We start from the raw sequence: 9,051 nt of genomic DNA, 5'->3' as shown, positions 1-9,051 counted from the left end.
GCGAACAACCCAGGAATGTTCTGAACTTCTGGAAGGAGCTAGGGTGGTTGGAGTAAATGGCCATTACTGCACGCAAAATGGATCCATGCTAGTGGTTTATTTGCGGAAACAGGAGCCTCTATACCATGCCATATCATATCATACCATGGGTGACAGATTTTCAGTTTGCATGATTTTAGTTATTCCGATGTTATGGCATCAATGAAGTCATTTAATATAATCGCATTATATTGTATTTGAGTTTGAATTTGAAAGATAATTAAAACAAATGTTCAATCACAACAATAATAAAAATAACGCATTTTATTGGTGTATAAGTCTGATTTTTAATAATAATAAAAAAGTTTCCTCAAGAGTCTGTTTTCTTTATAATTATTGTCTAAAATTTTTTTGCCAGCCCAAAATTTTCAATTAGAAGTTGAATTACATTAAAGAAACTATATTATATTTAATTTTTAATATTTAATAACTTAAAAAATCACCTAGGTTGGCCAGCGCAATCAGGTGTCGTCGCTACGGTACTACGACGCTACGAGCGGGCACGGCGGCAAGGCGACCTCACACCCGTCTGACTTACGACATGCACTCGTACTGGGAGCCAACCACAAATTCTCAATGTGTGTTTTTTAAATGTAGAATGAAATTCATACGCAATAAAAGTCACAAATAAGTGTTTGATATTTATGCTATATCTTTCTCATATATCTATCTATCATGGGCATTCATTTATTAGCAGGTATAATAGAGTTAAATACACAGAAGACACAAAACCAAGCCGCTGTGGTTTCCACCTAGCCTAGATTCTGAGCAAAAAAGCCACCCACAATAATTGAAATGCGTGATCAAATTCTATTGCTTAAACTTTATATAATACTAGCTACCCAGCAAACGTTGTATTGCCGATATTAAAATCGCGATACAAAAGTAACTGTTGATCGTAGATGGGTGAAAATTTGAAGTTGTATGTATTTTTTAATGTTGAGTCATAATCAAACAAATTCAAAAAAAAATGTCAAATGAATTAAAAAAAAATTTCGTTTGTACCACCTAAATGTTAAGCATTTAGGGGGATGAAAAATAGATGTTGTCCGATTCTCAGACCTACCCAATATGCACTCAAAATTTCATGAGAATCGGTCAAGCCGTTACGGAGGAGTTCAAAGTTTAACACCATGACACGAGAATTTTATATATTAGATTTTTTGATATATCCATTAGATTCTAGTATATCCAATTATGGTCATATCAATTGCAAATCAGGCATTTTCATAGAAAGGAAAATATTCTTAATTGGTTTATTCGAAGTTAAAAAGGCCGCTAAGACTTCTCTATGTATCTTATCTTCTGTATTTCACTGGTCGCGAAAAGATAGCTATCTAACTGTAGAGCTAGATAGTGTAGGGAAAATGTAGAGTGAAAAAAGAAGTGGAAGATTTTAAAAATTTTTTTCTTTATTTATGACCAAAAAGTTAACTACAGTTTTGAGAGTGCTAAGGTAAATGTTTGCAAAATTCTAATGAACATTTAATTTACCCAGTCGTTTACTTGCAGGAACGAAATCGAAACACGAATTTCCTCGTATTTTCTAAAAAGATAAATACCAGCTTTAACGGAGCTAGCTCTAGTTACAATCTAGATTGTTAGTTTTAAAATCAGCGATTTGTTAAATTTTTATCACATTACCTTTGGTTACTCTAACTCTCGAGATACTCTCAGGCTAGAAGACAAAAGGCATCAGACAATTTTAATATTATGGTGACTTCTTTAGGGAAAAATTAGGAAACAGCCGAAAATAAAAATTAAACCAATATGACAACTTAGTATAGGATTTGATATCAAATCGAGGAATGGAGGTACCATATGAAGGCTTAGCTTATTATATTGTGAAAATTTTCAAACGATTGCAACATTAAAACTCGTTACTCGTAAGACAGGCAGACTTAGATACATACCGCATGCTTAAGGTTCTCAATTGCAACATTACTTTTTCGCATAATTTACATTCTTAATTTTTTTTAAATAGTTTATAACCAAAACATTTTCAACATTGACGTAAAATAAACAACTAAACTCCCAATAGCCTACTAAAAAGTCGTCAAAAAATGTCCGAGCGGCGTTGTATATACGTATAAATTAACTAAAGCAGGTGATATTATAATATTCATACAATTATTTAGCACCTTATTTCGTGGCAGTTATCTTCAAAGGCCATTTTATTGTATACGCTCATTAGAAGGAGTATCACGACTTCAAACGCGAGAGGAACGCGAACACGAGGCAAGAACATTTTATTTAAGCAACTAAAATGTGATTATTTAGTAAAATGATTAGAAACGTCAAGTTTGTTACGCAACTTTGTTAATTTAAACGGGCACTTACCTGAAACATTCTTTTAAATTTGGATATACTGATATTTAACCAGTTTTTCACTTTGTCATTGCGTGGCTCTGTTGAGTTTTGCTTCAGACAATTTTTGCGCGTGATTGTGAGTCTATTTTTTTATTGTACGCCAATGATTTTAAACAATAATTGAAACTACTTCGCTTATTTTGTACAACAGATATTAATATGAGTTTATCCAATTGCGACCCATTCAAACACAGCAGTTCATTTCTGAATTTTATAGTAGCGATACCGTTAGGTAAAATATCATGTGCTTATTCCTCTTGAAAGCGACAAATAATGTTTTAACTATAGGAATATTTATAATTTCACATCAGTCTCTGACGGCCTTCGTGACAATCAAATGTAGTGAAGTGATCAACCACCCCTTATTCATAATATTTTGTTGCCAATTACTTTACAAATCGTATTAATTAGAAAAGTTTGAATAATGCAAATGATTTATGAAAAGAATATTTATATATATTGTGATGCTCTTAAGTCATAGGTACCTTTAAAAAATACTACAGAATTTTCCCAATTGATGAAATAATGATTTACTCGTGTAACATATGATTACTAAATATAATAAATTGTTTGTAAGAGTGGATTTATAACAAACTTTGAAATTCTATTCCAGAGGGGGTTAGCCTCAAAACCAAAGCCAAGTTGAAGAAATGGCAAATCACTAAAAAGCAACTTTTAAATAAAATTTAGAATAGATCAATATGAAGTCTTATTAATATTTATTGTTCCGCACTCTTGCGCTGATATAATATACGCCGTGTTTACTAGAAACATTAAAACATTCATTTCTTGATCTTCATTATACTATTTATCAAGTTACTGTTAAAAGGCTATGATAATAACGCATAGAAGTCTTAAACAGTATTTTATTTTTAATTAAAAATATTTTCATATTGTAAAACTAAATAAATCTAATTTTACCGCTTAAAAATCATAATAAACTATATTATAATGATTCATATTTTTTTATAATACATCATCTTGTCTGTGGGTGTTAACTTCCCCTCCCATACGCGCCAGTGCACAAGCGTAGGTACACGGCATGAGTTTCTATGGTCCTATGCTACTGTGTCCTCGTGGACTCGACTAGACAGCCGTCAAAAATGCCAATATCTTCGTATCCCTAGAAAAAAACACCAGAGAGTGTTTTTACCGGGTGTATTATTAATCGCTCTTGGTTCGAAGAGCCATTAAACAAAGCGCAACGCTTTTGAAGACAAAATATATTAGTATTTATTTGGCTTAAATTTAATATTATGTGATTGTTTTTTTAGAAATTATTTTTTTTTTTTTAATAAATCGTAAGATCATATTATAACGTATCCACTATAATAAAAATAATACAAAAAATTCGATTCCAATATTTTTATTTTGACGCGTTTATCAAAATAGTCAATTTCTCGTGCAACTCTGAAACAGCGGCGTCATTCACAGCACGAATCTATCATAAATCACGTGTTTTGTTTACATTAACCAAGCTTGTTTATCTAGCAACTAGTACTATAAACTGCATAATGATACCTCGAGTATTATAAACACAAGTGGGTATCACGTTTCAAGGGGTACCACCGGATTTGGCGCCAAAACAGCCCAGCAGGTGGCTTCTGCGGGCGTGCGGGACGGTTTGGCATATTAGAGGTTGACTGTACTCCACAGTCAGATACTCTAAAGCGATAGAGGACAGTAAGACAAAAATAATGTATTGTATAAATATTTTAATTAAATGTTCAAATTTTCATTTAAATTGATCAAGCAAAAGATACACAAGAATAATACAAATAAGTCAAATTAAAGTTTTCGTTATTGAAATTTATAGAATAATTTCTGTCTTTAAACTTAATTACTTAATTAACACGCAATCATCCATTAGTATTTTATTATGATTAAATTGGACAGTGGCACAAAACGAAACAATCATTATTAACGCTAAATGTAATTGTATTCAAATATTCGTATTGGGACTCGAACCGAGTTCCTGGTAATTTTATTTAAATAATATTTCGTTCATTCTATTCTATATATGTTTTAATTAAATGTATTATATGTACACTTCATATTAACATTAATGACATGCAGTGATATCTATGAGGTGTTGTTCTATATTATTCGATCTTATAAATCCCCAATATTCGTTAATGTTAAATCACAATTTATTCCATCGCTACAAATTTGTATTAAAATCCTAGCTTATCAGATATTCACACTAATATCAGTGCACCTATGAAAATTCTATTTAAAATAATGTTCTGATATCAATAGTATTCTGTTCAATATGAAATTGAATGGAAATCTGATAAGCCGTGGCACTCAATAACTACATATTTATTAATACAAAGCGTTTCATAGTTACGTATTCCTAATAATTTAAACGACACAGTATGCGCTATAGGTACTTAATATATTGCTTATCGTTAGTTTTTGTATTTTGTTTATAGATACGCTTCAAATCTAATAAATCATAATGGAATTGACAGTAGACAGCCAGATTCCTTATTTCGGCATAAGTTCAAAGGTAACACAAGGACCACTAAGTTCGAATTACGAAAATAGGAGCCCCTACCATAGGATTCCATGTTATCGTACTTGGTTATCACTCAGCACTATTGGTCTTAAACACATTACATCATGCAACGCCATATGAAATTTATTCACAATCACCTGTAACACTGCAGAAGAGAGTTCGTGGTCTTTAAAGTTTTAAGAAAAAGGAATTTCTTTGAGATCGCACAACACGTATTTAGATATAAGGAAAGTTATCATATCTTTCAAAGAATAATGTCCTGTAAATACTTAGATTGCAAAATATTTCACTTCTATAATATAACAAAAAAATATTTGATTACCAATAATTAATACGTAATGAGCAATGAGGTCCAAAACATAGCCCAAACAAGTGCGAAACAGAAGTGGCCGTTGAGGCAGTAAAGTCCTCGAAATGGCGACCACGTACCGGAAGACGCAGAGTTGGTAGGCCAAGATGTACTGACGATCTGATCAAGATCGCCGGAATACGTTGGATGAGGGCAGCGCAGGACCGATCGACGTGGAAATCTTTTGGGGAGGCCTTTGTCCAGCAGTGGACGTCTTCCGGCTGACGATGATGATGATGAGCAATGAGGATAATATTTTTTCTAAACTGTGGAGTAATTTATCGAGCCAATAAAATTAGACGTGTTTTACTGTTACCTAGACATAATTTCTAGGAGAACTGTGATATGTGGCGCTGTTGGAATACGACTTAGAGACATTTAAGCTATGAGCATATACATTAAAGGCCAGCAACGAATCTCTTGACTTGACTAGTAATTACCACATTACTTCTCATAACGTAATCCTCTTAACCGTTTGCCCCTCGTATTTAAAAAAAAAACTTTTTCAAAAGGTGGCAATGTTATCATTATTCCACAGAAAGACTATACAGGTAGCCCCTTACCATCAGGTGATCCTAAATAGTCCCCTTATCCCATGAAATAACTTGTAAGAAAATTGAATCGAAAATGTATAAGATAATTTTATGTCTGAGTGCATTATTAATAAGATATAATAACATAACACTTACTTATTATGCATGTATTCACTTAGATAGCGCACAAAATCTCTAGATTACTCTCTATGAAGATTGTTATGAACCATTGATTCGTCTGTTTATTGTTCACACTGATGAAGCATTTTCAAATTAGCTGAAAATTAATTAAGCCTGTCAGTCAAGGTAAAAAGCGATGTGATGTTATTGCTTATAATTTTGCTTAAATATATTTTCTTACATTTCCAATTAAAGTGATTTGTTCGTGGCTTGTAAACAACAAATTTAACTCTGAGGCTCTGTTTGATCAGTTATTACTAGCCTTTCTTCAAAAAGATGTTATTTGCCTATTTCTAATTGAGACCTTCTGAAAGTCTTAGTTTTTGTCTCATCATTTCGACATATTATATATACAAAAATAAATTGCAAGCCCCTAAACATTACCAAAATACATTTTCATGATAGAAAAGAAATCTAAATAAGACGATTGCACGATTTTTTTTTTACATTTTTAAAACTAAATAAACCAGTATTTGAAAATAAAACTTGACAAGAAAATATTATGTCACTTAATTGACTAATTAATATAAACATCACAAATTACGAAAAGAGCTTATGGACGATCATGGGGGCTTGGTATCTCTTTTACCTAGTATTGGGGGTTAAACTAGTTAATTCGTTTCAACTATCTGGAATGTATGCCCTAAGATCGAAGAGTCTATGGTGCAGAAAAATACCTCCAGCTAACACATGTTCGAGAAATTCATTGTAATATCTACCATAATGTTCCAGTAAACTTGCACAGTAGTGTTCTTGTTTGATGGGCGTGAGTTCCGGTGTTCCTAATTACAGACAGTACGGTGTGTCAGAGAAACAGTGCCCACATTCATGTGTTGTATTACGTCTGGGATCGTTTTTTATAGAGAAATAGAAACATTATTACACACAAAAAACATAAAATATATTTTGTTTGTAATAATGTTTCTATATATTTATAAGAAGATCTTTAACTAATTATTATAGAATAATAAAAAAACTACATTTAAAAAAACCGACTTCAAAAACATTTCTGTTTTTCAAAAAAGTCAAATAACTAAAAATTTAATTTAAAACACCTTTACCTTTAATATTAATAAAATGCTATTATTTATATGTGCTACCTATAAATAGGTTTTAAGTCGGTGCCCTAACAAAATAAAACTTAATATTATAAACAGCAAGTACTTACTGTAATTATTAAGGTTGTCTGGCCACGCGTGTCTGTCCCTTGGATTGTTTTGTTCTAGGCGAAGCTATCCCGCTCAAAGTCACGCGTGGCGAGTGTAGGTACTTACTATTACATTTGGCTTGTACGTTTTTTCTTAATGATGACCTATAACAAACGCAAGTAGCCCTCTTCTGCAGCACCAAGATGGTATAAAATATCAGCTGCACAGCCCAATAACAATATGCCATAGCACATAATACTATGAAAATAGATAAAGTAGTCTCGCAGTATCGCTGTCGGTTAAAATCCTTATAACTGCATTTGCAGCAGAACTATAAACTACGTCTTTAAGCCAACGCTTCAATACGTCAGGTCTTATGGTTTTTTGTAAACAAGAGTAACGCTAAGAAGTATAGAATACTTCTAACAAAATATTTGGATCTACATTTTTGATATTTTTGGTGCAGTAAATTTTGTATATTTTATTTTATTCACGGTCTCATATTGAACATCGTTTACTTCGTCATATAAAAATCTTGTTCAAAGTGAACTTGTACAAAGTTAGGTAGATTATTAATTCGTAAATTATGAGCACGTAAACATTTGGATTAAACATATTTTTTCAAAAGTATCTAACATCAAAACAAGACTATAAATATTCGGGCCAGAAGTCCTGACTTAAATATAAGAGTAACTTTACAGAATTTCAGAAAGTGGGAAAGGCTTAATACAGCTATTTAAAAGTATTGCGAGATATGAGGGAGCTATGACATCAATAACTGAATTTATTACTTTTACAGATATGCCTGATATATGAAACCTTTAATTATTTTTGCAGTGATAACAAAACTCAAAATGAAATTTTGCTTACATTCCTTAGCATTTTCCAAAAGAAGTTATTCAGTAACGCTGGTGGAGGAGACTAGAGTGTTTGTGATAAAAACTGGAATGTTAGAAAAAAAAATCAAAAGAAGAAGCGCCTTCCTGCTCAGAGTGGGTTTTAGTATTGTTTGTGATTAGATTACATTCAAAGTTGTAGTCTTTCACTCTTCTAGATTCTCTGGTAATATTATAATGCAAGTAAATTTTTTGATGCTTTTTTTAATATCTATTTAACACCGTCTACCTGAACTGTAAACGAAATAAATAAAAATGTAGATGGTATTTAATCAAATATAACAGAACCACACGGTCATTATTATAATAATATAAATACAATTTTGAAATAGGTACTACAATTTAACTAAAAACTTTAATGTTATGTGCGAATATCACATAATTGGATTTCATATTATAATTCACTGTGCAAATTAAGAGAAACGTTTCGAATTAACATTTAAATGGTTCATACAATTATTAATATCATATGAAAACATTTCTCATGGAAATATTTTATAATGATATCTAGAATTGCAATAATATTGAAGATTAATTAGTATTTATATTTTTTGGAATAAAAAGTTATTTTGTACATATAATAGAGATATACTTTATTATAGGATTTTAAGTTTATATTCTTAAATCTTATTAGCCTGCATTTCTTATTGTTTGCGACTATTTGTGACTCTTTTACTCATAATACTTTGAAATAAACAAGACAAGCTGTAGCATGATGTTTTAATTGCATTTTATGAAATAATTTTTTATGATTCTTTTTTATTTTCATGTTTAATGGATCCAACGGTGTGCTACAAAGTAGAAACTGCATTTGAATGCCACATTTCTGCTATATTATATTAACACGAAAAATGAAAAGACTTTTTTGTAGTCGTGGTAGTCGGCTTTAAAAAGTAAGTAAAAAACGGTCGAACACTTAAAATAATTTATATGGCAAAACAACGTTTGCAGGGTCAGCTAGTATGCATATATTTAGGTCAATTAAGTTACTGACAACTGTTCAAAGGGAACTTTC

Source organism: Leptidea sinapis, chromosome 36 (assembly GCF_905404315.1).
Source record: "Leptidea sinapis chromosome 36, ilLepSina1.1, whole genome shotgun sequence".
NCBI classification, from domain to species: domain Eukaryota; kingdom Metazoa; phylum Arthropoda; class Insecta; order Lepidoptera; family Pieridae; genus Leptidea; species Leptidea sinapis.
Note: the sequence above shows the minus strand (reverse complement) of the source record.